The sequence below is a fragment of the Saccopteryx bilineata genome, chromosome 10 (genome assembly GCF_036850765.1).
Source record: "Saccopteryx bilineata isolate mSacBil1 chromosome 10, mSacBil1_pri_phased_curated, whole genome shotgun sequence".
NCBI lineage: Eukaryota > Metazoa > Chordata > Mammalia > Chiroptera > Emballonuridae > Saccopteryx > Saccopteryx bilineata.
The window spans coordinates 27,479,600-27,496,875 of NC_089499.1; the positions used below are offsets into that span (position 1 = coordinate 27,479,600).

At 40.7% G+C, this 17,276-nt stretch overlaps 1 protein-coding gene across 1 annotated transcript in view; it reads left to right on the forward strand.

Moving 5' to 3' along the window:
• Positions 1-17,276, forward strand: part of ZNF385D (zinc finger protein 385D) — a 910,525-nt gene that overhangs the window by 81,061 nt on the left and 812,188 nt on the right. The window lies entirely within an intron of this gene.

A 17,276-nucleotide genomic window follows, 5' to 3' on the forward strand; every position in this document is an offset into this window, starting at 1 on the left:
AAGCAAATATTTGAAACAATTAATATTCTATAGTGAAAGTCGTGTGTGTGTACGCCTGCGTGTGTGTCTCTGTAAGTAAATAAACAGAAGTAGATAGTTATTCCTGTGGTCCTATAATTGAAACCAGGTATCTAATTTTCTTCTTTAGAATAATATATTAAATGTGTTTTGAACAAAAAGAATATCTAGTGTTGGTAACATTTTAAAGATTTAATATTTAGTAATTTTATAATGAAAGCCAAAATGCATCAAATTCCTACAAAATCTTAAGGTGTTGCTTACTCATTTTGAATTCTTACAACAGTCTAGAATTTTAGTTTTTGCAATTGAGAAAGCAGAGTCTTAGAAATGTTAAATAGCTCACCCATTAACACACAGCTGATAATTAAAATTCTGTTCTATCTGATGCTGATATTTCCTTTGATTTACTTTAGCTTGGAAGTGGTAAATGAAATGAATGTATCTATTTAGCTAGTCACTTAGGATTATGAAGGAATGACACACACATGGACACACACACACACACAGCCTATAATAGAATAAGGAACAAGAATCCCAGGCACAATTTTCTTATCAGGAGAGATACTGGTAGACAATATAATAAAAATGTCACTTAATACTGGAGATTATCAAGGAGAGAAATTGTACAGAGAGGCTAAAGGACTGTTAAGTTGTGGGAAAGCTAAAACTATACCCACCTCTTATTTGAACCACTCTTCTGGAGTTTCCTGCCACCTTTTTGTTTCTTAGACATACCCAGTAGAATTATACAATGTAGCATCAAGCTTATCTTCAAGATAACCTCAAGAGATTATAAGTGTATTTATCCAACACTCATTCTCCAAATACCCAAGAGAATATAATAAATTGGGGGCAGGATTATCAACAAACACTATAGTCTAAGAAACAATTAAATTACTAATATCTGGAAAAAACCTTATTGACCCATATTTAACTTAGATAAAATGAAGAAATAATTACAGAACTCAACCTAACTTAGATTAGCATTGGCAAACTTTAGCTTTCATCAGAGTTACCTGGAAGAGAATACCAGACCCCACCCCCAGGGTTTCTGATGTTATGGTTGACTGGGAACTGTGAATATTTACAGAAGAGTACCAGGTGATGCTGACACTAAAGTTGATTCTGCTGGTCCTGGGACCACTCTTTGAGAACCACATCCCATATGGGGAAGTGGCGCTGTGGAGCACTTGAGAAAAATCTCCAGATAGACTTCATTTGGCAGAAAAGGTAATGTATGGTGTCAAATGCATGTATATGTCTGTGGGACGTAGTTCCAGCTTCCGCTGAGCCTAGATGTTCTGCCAGGCATCATAAAGAACACTGCCACAGGTAGCTTGTGAGAATAAGAATGACAGAGCACCACTGACCGAAGAACAAGCTGTGGCATTGGCTCAGGAAAAGTATTAGGTTGAGCTACTAGAAAGAGAATGTCTGAACTTTCTAAACTCAGAGGAATATGGATCTATGATTAAAGTCTTCTGGAGAGAAAGGAGGACTAAATTAGGAATGTATGTTACCACTAATTGAGGTGAGCCAAGGACATAGTTGGAGTTTAATCAATTAAAGTAGCACAGGCTTCAATATCTTTCTGATGCCTACTGGCCCAAACAGTGGGGCTCACTCTCCAAGGTAATGAAATGATAATGGCAGATGCAAATGAAGATCATAATAACTAGGATCAGATTTGGGAGATTTCTGTGAAGGCTTTTTGGAGGCATTTATAATGTAAAAATGATAGTGAGATGGTATTTAGTTGTTCGTAAAAGAGTTAAGTTTAGCATGCACATTTCAGAGAGTTCCTTGGTACCACTAATTGTTTATCCATGTAACTTCAGATCAATGAAGATAATCAATCATGTAATTGTATATATACACTATTCAACTCATTGGTATCCTCTCTAGGGGAAAACAAAAACTGGAACTTGGGATAGAGGTAATACAAAAATTTGTTCTCTTGGAGACCAGGAGCTGGAATAATTACGACAGCTGTTACTTAGAATCATTTCTTGATTTTATTTTATTCTAGAATTTTGGTTCCAGGAAGTAATGGAAGTAGTGGAAGCACAGCAGGGAATCAACAGAAAAATAATCAAAACCCAGGAAAAGAATGAGACTCTAGCCATCCTTAAAAATTTCTAACCATCATATCAGAAAACATATTTGTTATTGAAGTAAAATGCTATGCCACTATTATACTTGTATCTGACCTCTTTCCTTATTTCTTGAAGCTTTTAGATCTTTACATTGTAAAACTACAGACAAATGTAAATTTTTTATTCTGAACTTCATGTGTGTTTGTTACTCTTTTAATTACAGGTCTACAGAATTGCTCATGGAGTTCCTTATAATAGTCCCAAAAATAAAGTGCCATTCCTTATAAGGATGACCTTTTTTTTTTTTTTTTTTTTTTTTTTTTTTTTTTAGTATATGTGCTTATGTGCTGCCAAAGCGAGCACTATAAAGATGAACTTAAAAAGATTCATATTAAAGTATACAATCAGTTCATTTATAAACAGATATAAAACCTTTGACTTTTGTGCAACACTTAATTCCAGATTACATTGGAAAATATATAAAGAAAAGTGAGATGAAAATGCAAGTATTTAAATACACAGCATTTTCCATGTTGAAGCAACAATAACCAAAAAATTCTACATATATGCTAAGGCTGAGAAGATAAAGTCCCCATATTCCCTTCTTGAAATAAACAAACACATACACACAAAAAAACTTTCAAAAGCATATGGTAACTTTCCAAGAGATAAAGTTAAAAAATAATGAAGGTTGTAGAATGCATATTAGATACTACAGAATTAGTCAATTAGAAATTGTTTGTGCTGCTATAACAAAAATACTGGGTATCTTAATAACAAACATTTATTTCTCCAGTTCTGGAAACTGGGAAGTCCAAGGTCAAGACACTGTCATACTTGATGTCTGGTAAGAGCCTGGTTCTGGTTCATAGATGGCTGTCTCCCTCTGTAACCTCACATGACTGAAGGGGCGAGGAAGCTCTCTGAGTCCTTTTCATAAGGGCATTAATCTCATTCATGAGGGCTTCACCCTCATGACCTAATCACTTCCCCAAAACTACCTCTTAATATCACCCCATTGGGAATAAAATTTCAATGTATAAATTTTGAAGGGCCACAAACATTGTTTAAGAAACCAGAATTAGAAATTCACCCAGTTCTGAAAGAAAAATGTAGAGATAAAAATTAAAAAAGTTTCAACATCTAATATTCTCAGGGCGATTACAGAGCACATAGCATGCAACTATACTGTGTGAAGATTAACCAAATCTTAATTGATATTATGAATCCGGCTTGATTATGATAGCACAATCTGTGAAGCAGAATGAAGGAAAAGAAATCTCCTGACTAATTGCACATATGGAAATTGAAATAAATATGTAAATAAATTAAATGTTAATGTTGAATTCTGCATATTGAAAGAGTAATAGGGCATAACCAAGTAGGTTTAATGCTACAAATGCAAACATTTTTCAATATTATGAAATCTGTTATAAAGCATCACATCATTAAATAGAAAGTGAAAAAAAAATGAAGTAGAAAAAAAGCACAGAAATCCATTATCCCAAACTCCACAATATTTAAAGCAATTCAAGAAATTATTGGTAATGCAGTATAACAGAAAAGAAGTATAAAAGTTTTTTTTTATTTTTTTTATTTTTATTTTTTCATTTTTCTGAAGCTGGAAACAGGGAGAGACAGTCAGACAGACTCCCGCATGCGCCCGACCGGGATCCACCCGGCACGCCCACCAGGGGCGACGCTCTGCCCACCAGGGGGCGATGCTCTGCCCATCCTGGGCGTCGCCATGTTGCGACCAGAGCCACTCTAGCGCCTGAGGCAGAGGCCACAGAGCCATCCCCAGCGCCCGGGCCATCTTTGCTCCAGTGGAGCCTTGGCTGCGGGAGGGGAAGAGAGAGACAGAGAGGAAAGTGCAGCGGAGGGGTGGAGAAGCAAATGGGCGCTTCTCCTGTGTGCCCTGGCCGGGAATCGAACCCGGGTCCTCCGCATGCTAGGCCGACGCTCTACCGCTGAGCCAACCAGCCAGGGCTAAAAGTTTTAACTATTGTAAAGAATAGTACAAAACTATCATTATTTGTGAATAATACACTATTCAACTAAGATCTACTGGAAAGAGAAAGTTCAGTAGGATAATCAATTATAAAAGCTATTTAGGAAAGCCATTAATGTTTACATATGGTAGTATGTAAAATTGAATAAAAATTATTTAATAATTTATTATTAAATTAATGTACCTTGAAATAAGATGATCAAGAAAGACATACGATACAAATGATTAAAAAGAAAACCAAAAAATTTAAAAGGGCAGAAAAAAAGCCATGATGATTATTTGTTGTATAACAGTGTGTGTAACTCTTTTCTTTTATCAATGTACATTTTTAGCATCATGACATTAACTGTTCAACAATATTTTTATTTTATTTTTTATTTTATTATTATTTTTTTTTGCATTTTTCTGAAGCTGGAAACAGGGAGAGACAGTCAGACAGACTCCCGCATGCGCCCCACCGGGATCCACCCGGCACGCCCACCATGGGGCGACGCTCTGCCCACCAGGGGGCAATGCTCTGCCCATCCTGGGCGTCGCCATGTTGCGACCATAGCCACTCTAGCGCCTGGGGCAGAGGCCACAGAGCCAACCCCAGCGCTCGGGCCATCTTTGCTCCAATGGAGCCTTGGCTGCGGGAGGGGAAGAGAGAGACAGAGAGGAAGGCGCGGCAGAAGGGTGGAGAAGCAAATGGGCGCTTCTCCTGTGTGCCCTGGCCGGGAATCAAACCTGGGTCCTCCGCACGCTAGGCCGACGCTCTACCGCTGAGCCAACCGGCCAGGGCTAACTGTTCAACAATATTTTTAGAGGAGGCTTTGCAAAATTAATTTAAATTCATTTGAATAAAAAAGGAAATCAGAAAACAGTCATAAACCATTTTTACAAAGAAGAGTAAAGATGAGTAGGAGGGTAGGTAGTAAGAACTACATAAACAAAAAAATGCAGTTTTATTTAAAGCTAAAGTCTTCAAAACACTGATAATATGAGTTCAATAACTAAATATTTACTGAGTATATATAAGGAAGGTTAGATGGCAGAATTCATGCTACTTACCATGGGCCGCTATTTAATATGGATGAACCTTTGTCACTAACAAACATATTAACATTCTGTTTTTGTCCCGCCTCCTTCCAAACTATTTATTGGGATTGATATGGGATCTTCGCTTTGGTGCTGCCGTCAGATGTGGTTAATGGGGCAGCAAAATTTGGTGTGCTGTGCCCAGATCTGGAACATCAGCAAGAACTCAAGAACAACACCCAGAGTGACTAGCAGATTTCTGATAGAACATCAGAGGGGGGGGGATAAAAGACAGGGAAGAAAGACACAGTAAAGATGGTAGACAGAAGTTTACAGAAGGCCGAGAAGTGAGGAAGAGAAAAGGAAAGAAGGAAGAAGAAAAGGGAGGAAAAGAGGGAGAGGAGGGAGCAAAGGAAGAAAAGCCAATGGAAGAAAGGAAAGAGGGAAGGAAGGAAGAAGAGGGGAAAAGAAGGAAGGAGAAGTAATTTAAATAAACTATCACTATAGGCAGAACTGTGCAGATGAATAACAGAGAAACAGATCCTTCAAGCCGTTAGACTTCTGAATATTACAGAAAAGCTATTTTGAAAGGGAGGGATGAGATTTTTAGAAAATGAATATGATTAATTAATTAACATTGGAGGAGGTAGAGTTGGATCCCTGTTTCAAGTTACATACTCAAAGCACAAAAAATTTTTTTGCAAAATTTGGAACATGTATGAAAAAAATAAATCAGTATCTTTTCATGTATGAAGGCATCTTATAAATCAAGGCAAAAAATAAAAAAGCCAATGGAAAAATTGGTCGAAGGCCATTACTGTGTGATTTATGAAGGACAAATATAGTCAGTATTCACTATATTTGAACAATATTTAGACCTAGTAATAAAGAACAGTATTTAGACTCTGTAATAAAGAAATGCTAAATGAAGTATAAGATCATTTGTCAACTTAGATATTGGTGGATATGAACACATATACAAACAGGTAGCACCTGTTTAAAGTCATATGTCCTTGTACATACAAGTCTTATATATGTGTAAATGTGTGTATGCATGTATGTGTATGCATGTAAAAAATAAACTTTTCAGGGATTTTTTGGCACTAAATTTCTATACCTGTTACACGCTTATTTACAACGATCCCTGTGGTTTACTTTTATGATACTAAGGGGGACTTGTTGGTCAAATAAGTTTGTAAATATGATTTTTGTTTGCAAGCTTATCGTTTGCACTGGAGGCTGGGCAGCCAGATTTAGTGGTCTGTGAGGTTGCAGGTTGCCTTCCTGCTTTGGAGGGGCCATTGTCTTGCTATTATTTACTGGAAGGGAGATTCTGCCCCACTACCCAGAGGTGCGGGAGGATTTCTTTTTTCTCTGCTCTCTGATCTTTTTTGTCCTCCATGGGAAAAGCGTGTTTCCTTCTTTTTCCTTGGCTTTTCTTGTGGCTTGCCTGTCTTGATGAGACACCAATAAACAGAATGGCTCACCATTCTCCGACTCTGCTATTTCTTTACCGTCTGCCTAAATTCAGTGAGAACCTGCATGTGAATGGCCGCGATGGTGGTGACAGCCCCGCGCCTTACAGGACTAAAATAGTTTCAGTCAACAAAACAATAATGCTGACAGCAAACCTTCATTTATAGTCAATATATTCTTTTTGGGGCATGAAAATCTACCGTTATATTTTTAAATGACTTTAATGGAACTGATTGAAACAAAATGATTATTTCCAGGAAATTCAATAATTCAGAACTCCCCTTGCTAGGATTATTATTATTATTATTTTATTTTTATTTTTTTTTTTGTATTTTTCCGAAGCTGGAAACGGGTAGGCAGTCAGACAGACTCCCGCATGCGCCTGACCGGGATCCACCTGGCATGCCCACCAGGGGGCGATGCTCTGCCCATCTTGGGGCAATGCTCTGTCGCAATCAGAGCCATTCTAGCGCCTGAGGCAGAGGCCACAGAGCCATCCTCAGCGCCTGGGCAAACTTTGCTCCAATGGAGCCTTGGCTGCAGGAGGGGAAGAGAGAGACAGAGAGGAAGGAGAGGGGGAGGGGTGGAGAAGCAGATGGGCGCTTCTCCTGTGTGCCCTGGCCGGGAATCGAACCCGGGACTCCTGCACACCAGGCCGACGCTCTACCACTGAGCCAACTGGCCAGGGCCTTGCTATGATTATTTTTAAAAAGATTTTATATGCTTTGCATAAGAATACATTACACATTATAAAAGAATTAGGAAAATGTCAATTTACTCATCTTAAACCTAAAATACACCTGCCAGATTTTATATATAAGTTGATAAATAATAATGCTGAAAGTACCCTACACATTAAAAAAAATTCTTTACATTGAATCAAAGGAGGGTAGAGTAAATGCTATCCATACCTCACTGTAGTTTTTATTTCAAACCTTCTCCGCCTGTCTTTACTTCATCTGTTTACAAAGGAAATGCATTTAAAAGGAAATGCTCAGGGGAAGTAGGTATTAAGGTCTAGTTAATTCCTCAGTGATTAGACCACCTGAATTTAAGTGTGGCTTCTGTTTTCTCACAGTATGACTTGGCATAGATTTCCAGCAAATACTTCTTCAAGGATTACATGATAGCATTAAAACTAGACATGTATGTAGCTTGGAGGAGAGGAAATTCCCAGATTGCTAACTCAATCTCTGCGTGAAAAGAAAGCCAATTGTTCCCTTCCAATTAGAAAAGTTCTTCCTTCTTCCCACTCAGTTCCTCAGTGGGGGAAAAATGATATTTGAAAACACTCAACTTTGAAATGTATATAGTGTTTTTCAACAAAATAAATGAAAAATAAATGTTGTTCAGGTCTTACTCTCTACTTAGTCATAGATACAAGAAGAGTGTGTTGGAGGGTAACGTTGGGTGAGCCGCTTCTCACCAAACACACTGTAGCATATTCAAAACACTTCCAAGATAGTCTATTTGGAGATACCTTTCCTAAAGACATTAATCTTATTTTGTAACCAAATTAATGAGTTAGCTTCTTTGTCAGGGAGACACCACCTCTCATCACTGTTGAGAAATTCCTTTTCCTACCTTTTCAGTTTGTGCAGGGCCAGTTTCCAATGGCTTATTCAGCAACATTTATCTGTACTCAGCAACCCCTGCGTTTATCCTGTAACTTTGCCTCCTCTTTGCTTATTTTCCTCTGTGTCTCCTTCCTTCCATACTCACTTCTTTGTGTCATTTTTTTCTGTCTGTACCTTAGTATAATGAAATATTCTTTTATCTAAAGTGATTTTGGTCTGTCAAAATAAACTCTCAGAATGGGTTCTTTTTTAAAAAAAATATATCAGATTCATAGCCTTCTCCTCTCCCCCTGACATTCTTAAATTATGACTTTGAATTTTCTCTTCTATCTTTCCACAAGAATGAATGATTCATAGAGCAAGGAGGCCGAAGTGGGAAGTAGCTGTGCTTGCAGGGTGTGATTGGTTCATGCTTGCTTTTTCTTTATTTCACATGCAATGACAAGGTTTTTCAATTTTTTTTTTTTTTGTATTTTTCTGAAGTTGGAAACAGGGAGGCAGTCAGACAGACTCCTGCATGCACCCGACCGGGATCCACCCGGCACACCCACCAGGGGGTGATGCTCTGCCCATCTGGGGCGTCGCTGTTGCAACCAGAGCCATTCTAGCGCCTGAGGCAGAGGGCATAGAGCCATCCTCAGCACCCGGGCCATCTTTGCTCCAATGGAGCCTTGGCTGCAGGAGGGGAAGAGAGAGACAGAGAGGAAGGAGGGGGGGGGGTGGAGAAACAGATGGGCGCCTCCCCTGTGTGCCCTGGCCGGGAATCGAATCTGGGACTTCCACATGCCAGGCTGACGTTCTACCACTGACCCAACCGGCCAGGGCCAGGTTTTTCAATTTTGAGCCTTTTATATTAAAATTAGCTGCAGTCTCTAATGACTCTTGAGGGGTTACTCTTCTTTGTAGTTGGCTAGACAGTTTAGAATTGATATATGACATGCAAAAGGTTTAGGGCATTTAAAAGATATCTGTGCTCAATCTTAATACTTAAGCTTTTAAAGAAGAGAATCCTTTTTGGTGGTGGATGTAGACTGGCAGTTGTGTCTTGTCTCATTTGAGTGGGTATAAGGCCAGGGGCTGCTACTGCTATCATGGCCATTCACATGCAGGTTCTCATTAAAGTCAGGCAGACAGTAAAGAAATGGTAGAGTCAGAGGATGGTGGGTGTTAGTCAAATAAGTTTGTAAATATGATATATATGTTTACTCGCTTATAGTTTGCATGGGGTATATGAGACAGGCTGTAAGCTAGCAAAGTCATTATAGCCTAAGGATTAGTTTTAAGACTAAGCCTTTCCCACCCTTTTAATACTCAGATCTTCTCAACATCCTTCTAATACTAAGATCTTCTCAAAACTAAGCTTTTCCCCACACCCTTAACTGTTGCATGATGTGCGGTGGTACACTCTTATGAGGAATCCCATTTATGCCTCAGATAAGTGGCTTTGTATCAGAGACTTCTTTATTTGTATATTGGCTTAAAGGCTTTAATTTCTACACTATGAGATAAGGAAGACCAGGGCTCTCTTGCTCAAATCCTGCCATCAGCATTGCAGAGGAGAGGCAGCCAAGATGGCGGAGTGCTGAAGGAGAAACCAGTTTGTGCAGAGAAAAGAAGATGGGAAGAGAGGTGAATAAGGCTGGTGGGGCTCTTGATTTTAGAAATACTTGGATGAGTCAGTGGCTTTGAAAGCCCTGAATGGAAAGGGAAGTGTTTTCCCACTGTGTGTATTTCTCGCCCACCGGGTGCAAGCTAGGTTTAAAGGTAATGGCCTGTGGACAAGGCCTGCTGGGGGTGAGGATGACAGAGACGTGGAGACCCGACTCCGGAGACCAGGTTCAGTGATGCAGATCCACTTTATTCAGGAAGCAAGCTAGCCTACATACACAGGTTCAGCCTATAGGTTGTTACAGTATGTCTTTCACAGCCAATGGCTGAAAAGGTCGGGGAGCTGCCTGGATGGTGCTGAGTCACTTCCTTATAGCGGGCGAGCTCCCTCCTGGGTGTGCCTAGGAGGGTTTCAGGTGCTGGAGTGTTCTCACAGCATTGCATCAGCCACAGCTGTTAGGAATGTGCTCTGCGCTCTACTTACATTTCCCCCTTCTCTTTTAATTAGGGCCAGTTGGACTTGATGAATGACAGCTTACTGTTGTTGTCTTTACGTGCAGAATTATGCCAGGATGGGAAAAAGCAGCCCAGACATGGGGCTGCATCTGGGAGTTAGCGGTTACTATAGCACACATAAGCAGGAACAGAGTACCAGGGCCTGGGGGCCTGTCAGGGGCCATTCTCTGGTCTTGCTCTGCTAAAGCCTTCACAACCCCCAAGTGATGGGGCACACACACCAGCTGCGAGGTCTTCTTCTGGAGACTCGCCATCTCCTGGGTTGGGGGGTTCCTTGGAGGGGTCATCTTGGGACACCGGGACTGGCCTTATGGTTTGTCCTGGGATCCAAATTGACTGAGGGCTGTTTTCTGGAAAGACACAAGCATAAGCTCTCCCTTGTGTTAGAAGGGGTGTGGATCCCACCACTGTGCCATGGCTGGGTCCTTCCAGTGTAGAGAGAGGTAGGGGCTCCTCAGGGAGAGGGGTAGCCGTAATATTTTTGGAGTAGGGGGAGGGTCCTCGGCAGGAGATGGCTAGTAGGGCAGGTGTGAGGCCGAGAAGGAAGGTTTGTCCTTCGTGCACTTCCACTGAAAGATGTGCTGGAGAGCTCGGGCCCAAGTATCGGGGTCCCAAAGAGGCGCATCCTGAAGCCAAGGGTTGAAACCTGAGAGGATTTCCTAGTAGGTATAAAGGTCCTTTTCACTAACTTTAACTTGCCTACTCTGCAATAGGGCATGCAGGGCTCGAGCCTGCAGGGCTTGAGAGTGAGGGAGAAGATTTCCCATTGCAGAGGGTCACTCACTCATCCTTTGAGTGCTGGCTGGGTCCCTGTTTGAGGCACCAGTAGTGGACAAGGCCCACAGGGGGTTTAAGATGATGGAGACGCAGAGACCCAACTCCAGAGACCAGGTTCCGTGACGCAGATTTGCTTTATTCAGGAAGCAAGCTGGTCTATATACACAGGTTCAGCCTATAGGGTGTTACAGTATGTCTTTCACAGCCAATGGCTGAAAGGATCAGGGAGCTGCCTGGTTGGCTCTGAGTCACTTCCTTATAGTGGGCGAGCTCCCTCCTGGGTGTGCCTAGGAGGGTTTCAGGTGCTGGAGTGTTCTCACAGCATTGCATCAGCCACAGCTGCTAGGAATGCACTCTGCACCCTACCTTCAACGGCCCACCAGTTCTTGGCTCCATTGTTTCATTACCGTCTGTCCAAATCAAATGCGAACCTGCATGGGCCAGGCGACTGTGATGGTACCCGTGGCTACTGGCTTTATAGAGATGAATAAGACTGGCGGGGCCCTTAATTCTAAGAATACTCAGATGAGTCAGTGTCCTTGGGAGCCCTGAATGGAAAGGGAAGTGTTTTCCCACTGTGTGTATTTCTTGCCTGCCCGGTGCAAGCTGGGATTAAAGGTAATGGCCCACCAGTTCTTGGCTCTGTTGTTCCATTACTGTCTGTCCAAATATAATGCGAACCTGCACGGGCCAGGCGGCTGTGACGGTGGCCGTGGTTACTGACTTTGCAGTGGGTTATTCTGTTATTGGTCTCACCAAGACAGGCAAGCCACAAGAAAAGCCAAAGGAAAAGCAGAAAACCTGCCTTTCCCAGGGAAGACAAGGGATCAGGGAGGAGAGAGAAAAGAAATCCTCCCGCACCTCTGGGTGGTGGGGCAGAATCTCCCTTCCAGTAAATATTAGCAAGACAATGGCTTCTGCCAAGCAGGAAGGCAACCTGCAACCTCACAGACCATTATATCTGGCATTGCCCAGCCCCCAATGCAAACTATAAGCAAGCAAACATGTACATCATATTTACGAACTTATTTGACCAACAGTGGGAAAAGAAGTTGGGTGTTAATTTACCTGTTGACTTGAGATGATAGCCAAGAATCCACCCATAATAAAGAGATTCATCAAACACATAAACACAGCCTCAAATCTGACCCAATTATGAGAAACTAACCATCACCCCCAAGCAGTGGTGGAATTCAAATAATTTAACAACTGGTTCTCTGCCCTAATGACCATTTTAAGTATAAAAACAATATATCGAAATGTAGTTTATTATTTCATGCATTTAGTACTTAAATATGAACAATAAAAGAGGTATACAAAACTAGATTATGTTATAAGAATTTTGAAATATTAATGAAAAATATTGATTAATACCTGACAACAAACAAAACAATTGTTGTTTAAGATATTTCCAATGAAAGCTTGTCACCCTCTGGTTGTTTGGCACTTTTTCTCTTTATGTTTGTTTACTGAACTAACAAATGCGAGGGAATTAAAATGTAGTGTTTCATCAAAGATATAATGAGTTTTATGAAATGAAAAATAAATATTACAAGCATAGTTCTGTCAAATTCTTTCACCTATGAACAGAATGAACATTACTATGGGCACTTAGAATACGCTATTACGCAGAGAAACGTTAAAAAAGAGTAAAGAATGTAAATTTGTGATTCCCACATTGGGTGGCTGCCCAAGCACCCACCTTGGAACCCTGATGACAAGTGTCATTTTAACAACCGGTTCACCAAACTCAACAAAAAATTAGGTATCGGTTCTGCCAAACTGGTGCGAACCGACTGAATCCCACCACTGCCCCCAACTCTCTTCCTAAAGAACTAGAGTAATTTGAGAGCCAGAGGTCAGTGGTAATTATTCCCATTAAGAGATTGCTCTCTTTCTTTCTTGTGGAGGAAATGGATAGAGGATTATGCCTTCCCACTAATAAATACATAGAATCCAAGAGAAGGATAGTAGCTAACATTTATTGAGTATTTACTCAGTGCCTGGGAATAGACTAATTGTGCCCTTTACCATGAACTCATCTGCATCTCACAGCTACTCTATGAAGTAGGAGCTGCTGCTGTTATCCAGAATTTACAGAGGAGAAAACGGAGGTAAAGACAAATAACTCGCTCAAAGTTACACACAACTATCACTTGTTAGAATCTGACTTCAACCTATATTTTCTGGGTCTAGAGATGCTTTCCTCATTAAAAGTTATATTGTCTCACCCGGATAAGGTTTTGGTAAGAGCAAGAAAGAAAGATGAGGACTCTTGTTTCCTGATCGGACATCTGCTTACACATGGACTTGCAGGTCTGGGCTCTGTGCCTATTTCAAAGGACAAAAAAAAAAAAAAAAAAAAGGATTTGGAAAGAAATTCAGAGTGGTTGGAGACAGATCTCCGTTTCCACTGTTTGCTATGTCAGGATGCTCAGTGTTCTTGTGCATTAAGTGGATATCATAAAAAAATAGAATATCTATGTCTGTGTTTCTAGTAACTCACCCAAGAGAGCTGCCCCTGCAGAAGAGACCCCAGGGAAGATTTAGAAGAGGTTGCTCCGCATCAGTCTCATTTCCCATGCATGGACCAAGACTAGCACCCAGCCAGACTTCCCAAAAAGCCCCGTTTCACAAGGGTCAGCATTTGGATTCTCAGCCAAGGGAAGGGATTATTGACCAAGAAAAGACAGCAATTACATCTTTAACTGAAACAAATTTTTACGTTTATCTCTGATCCTTTCCCAACCCCCTAAAAGAATTGGAAGAGGAGCAGGAGGTCTGGGAGGAAAAATAAAGAGCACAGATGGGCCTTCTCCAGCTGTTTTGGGGCAATGGGTTGGCTGATGCAGAAATGTGCAGGGGAGAGTGAGTTGGCAACATAATTAGATATGACATCGCATTTGAAATCCAATGAACTGAACTGAATTGTTCAACATCTTAATTACAGGCAGTCATTGGATCTACCCAAGGTAATTTCAAAGTACAAAAAAGGGAGAGAGTGAATACAACTGAATTAGAGAAGGAAAAAAATGATTGGAGAAAAGAATCAAAAGTTTTCATGAGGTCTATCTCTAGGTTCAGAGTGTTCAACACACTAGCCACCTAAGCCTCTGATCTCTGTAACAGATGAAACAACACTGGCATCAGATTGAAAATATATTCACATGGTCACAATCATGAATTAGGACAGTGCAAAATGGGAAGTTTTATTAATTTTCTATGTGTGCTTTTTGAATTCACTGTTATGTACTTAATGACTACCTTTATAACTGTATTCATTTTTTTCTATTTAACAATAATTTATTGAGAGTCTATTTTCTTGACATTGTTGTAGGCCAACTGGATATGAACCCCCAAAATGCATACCCTGTACTTTCCAAGTGATTCAGTGATGCTGTGCAGAAAGCATAATTTAAGCAAGTCATTATCACAAAATCCAGTAAGTATAGTAATAAAGACACATACAACTTTGTGGAACACAATAAATGGCACCCTGGGTCAGAAAAAAATCAGGAAAGCTTCCTGGAGGAGGAGGTCTGTATTAAAATATTAAACCTCTTTTAGAAGCACTGATCCTCGTTTTTTTTTGTTGTTGTTGTTGTTGTTGTTGTTTTTAAGCCAGAGACAGAGAGACAAAGAGTAAAACAGGCATACAGACAGGAAGGGGGAGAGATGAGAAGCATGAACTTGTAGTTGCATCACTTTAGTTGTTCATTGATTACTCTCTCATATATGCATTGACCAGGGGGCTCCAGCTGAACCAGTGACTCCTTACTCAAGCCAGTGACCTCAGGGTTTCAAACCTGGGTCCTCAGCATCCCTGGCTGACTTCTATCCTCTGCATCACTGCCTGGTCAGACCCCTGCTGCTTTCTTGAATTTGATGATTTTATTGTTCAGAGCTACCTAGAGCCAGTCTGAATGGCCCAGCTGCCTTTAACTACACATATGTTTTAGGCTATAGCTCATATCCTGGCACTCCATAAAAAAATCCCTTCCCCTGTACAGATTGTATCCAGGGATTCTTCTAGGCCCAGCATCTTGAAACTGCTTAAAGCCTCTGTCCCCAGTCCTTCTCTTTGTGGTCGTTTATTTCCCCCTCCTTTTTCCTCGGACCCATAGCCCTCTTTCTGTTCTCCCCACTGGTAACATTACTTCCTTTGCATGCTGTCTGTCTTCCCCCTTCTCTGTCTTTATTTTAATTTATTACTTATTTTTGGAAAGTTTTAAGATAATTTTGGTGTGGAAAGAGTTCAATCTGTAGCTTAGAGTTAAAATTTTGAGCTGTCTCATGTTTTGTAAGGATAGAAATAACTAAGCTCAAATAGTTGCAATGCAAGGAATTATGGTGTCATGTTTAAATAATTAGTGCTTCTATTTTCTATTTTTCATTACCAACCGTGTAAAGTAAGGTATTAATGTGTGGTTGAAATACCCCCTCTCTTGTCATTTCTGATATTTCTACTCATGATTTCTCTAGATGCAAACATTTTAGAACAGAATAGAAGGCTGGTATTTTACCCTCTGTGATTTAGTTCCGTTCTATATTTCGTTCCCCTGACATCCTCATAATGATTGATTTTGGGTCCATGAGAGCACCATCCTTAAACTGCAAAGGCCAGTTCTCTGGCTTACTGAACAATAAATAGAGATGCAAATAGTTTGTGCCCTTCTGGTAATGATTAGGAAGAGCACATATTTTTATTGTGATTTATCCCAATATTGCCTAAATGGGCTTTCCAATTTAACCCACAAAGTAGCACTGTGAAATAAGTAGGAAGTGTACCATCATTTATCAATTTTAAAATATAAACTTTGTCTTAGTATCTTTAAGTGCCTTGCCTGAGCTTTTATGGCTAAAGAATTGGTAGAACTGGGTCTCAAAGGTCGGTCTCATGACCATGACTCTTGGTCCAGGTCATACGTTACACTCTTTACCCCTTTGTGAGATTACTATGCCCAGGAGAACACTGCCGAAGCATTTTCTGAGTGTGTAAATAAAAAGAGTGGCTATCATAAATTAGAATGTATAGTGGCAATTAAGGTACACGCTTACCAAAGGATGAATCTTCCTAATTTAAATTCTGAACTTTTATGAGAAAAACTGGATCCAACTGTTTCTTTCATTCACAGACATCCCGGAAGTATTGAAATGCACACAACAAATAAACTTAAATTCATTCATAGTAAAGGAACATTTTTCATTTTTGCGTCCATGTCCATCATGACTGTCACCATTTCAATTCTTTAAAGAACCTAGATAGGCCCTGGCCGGTTGGCTTAGCGGTAGAGCATTGGCCTGGCGTGCGGGGGACCCGGGTTCGATTCCTGGCCAGGGCACATAGGAGAAGCGCCCATTTGCTTCTCCACCACCCCCCTCCTTCCTCTCTGTCTCTCTCTTCCCCTCCCGCAGCCAAGGCTCCATTGGAGCAAAGATGGCCCGGGCGCTGGGGATGGCTCCTTGGCCTCTGCCCCAGGCGCTAGGGTGGCTCTGGTCGCGGCAGAGCGACACCCCGGAGGGGCAGGGGCAGAGCATCACCCTCTGGTGGGCAGAGCGTCGCCCCTGGTGGGCGTGCTGGGTGGATCCTGGTCGGGTGCATGTGGGAGTCTGTCTGACTGTCTCTCCCTGTTTCCAGCTTCAGAAAAAAAAAAAAAAGAACCTGGATATGCCAGTTTATGGAAGGTTACCCACATTGGAGTTTTGCCATGAACATCTATAAGGCTATGAGTTTTCTGTCATCTTTTAGGTTGATAAAACTATCATTAACTGCCTTTTCCCAATTCCAAACATTCATGCTCTCAAAGGTAAAATGTGATATTTTTTTCAGATAAGAATATTAATCTGGCTTTTAACTCTTTGAAGTGGAAAGCAAAATCTACAACCCCAGGAATAGTATTGAGATGTATTTTTAAACCTTGGCATAAGTAAACTGTGTCTTAAAAACACCTTAGTCTGCCTTGATAAATACAGTGTAAGCCTTGAAGAACCATTGTAGTCTATAATTACCTTGATTAAAGAAGGACAAAAAAAGGTTTCTTAGTAGTCAAAGGGCTCTCAAAATCTCATGTGTTAACATCCATTATCTCCCTGCCTCACCGTGCAGATGTTGGTTGAAATAGTGGAACAGCCATGCCCTACTGACAGGCTTTGATTAATATATTTCTTCTAATTCTG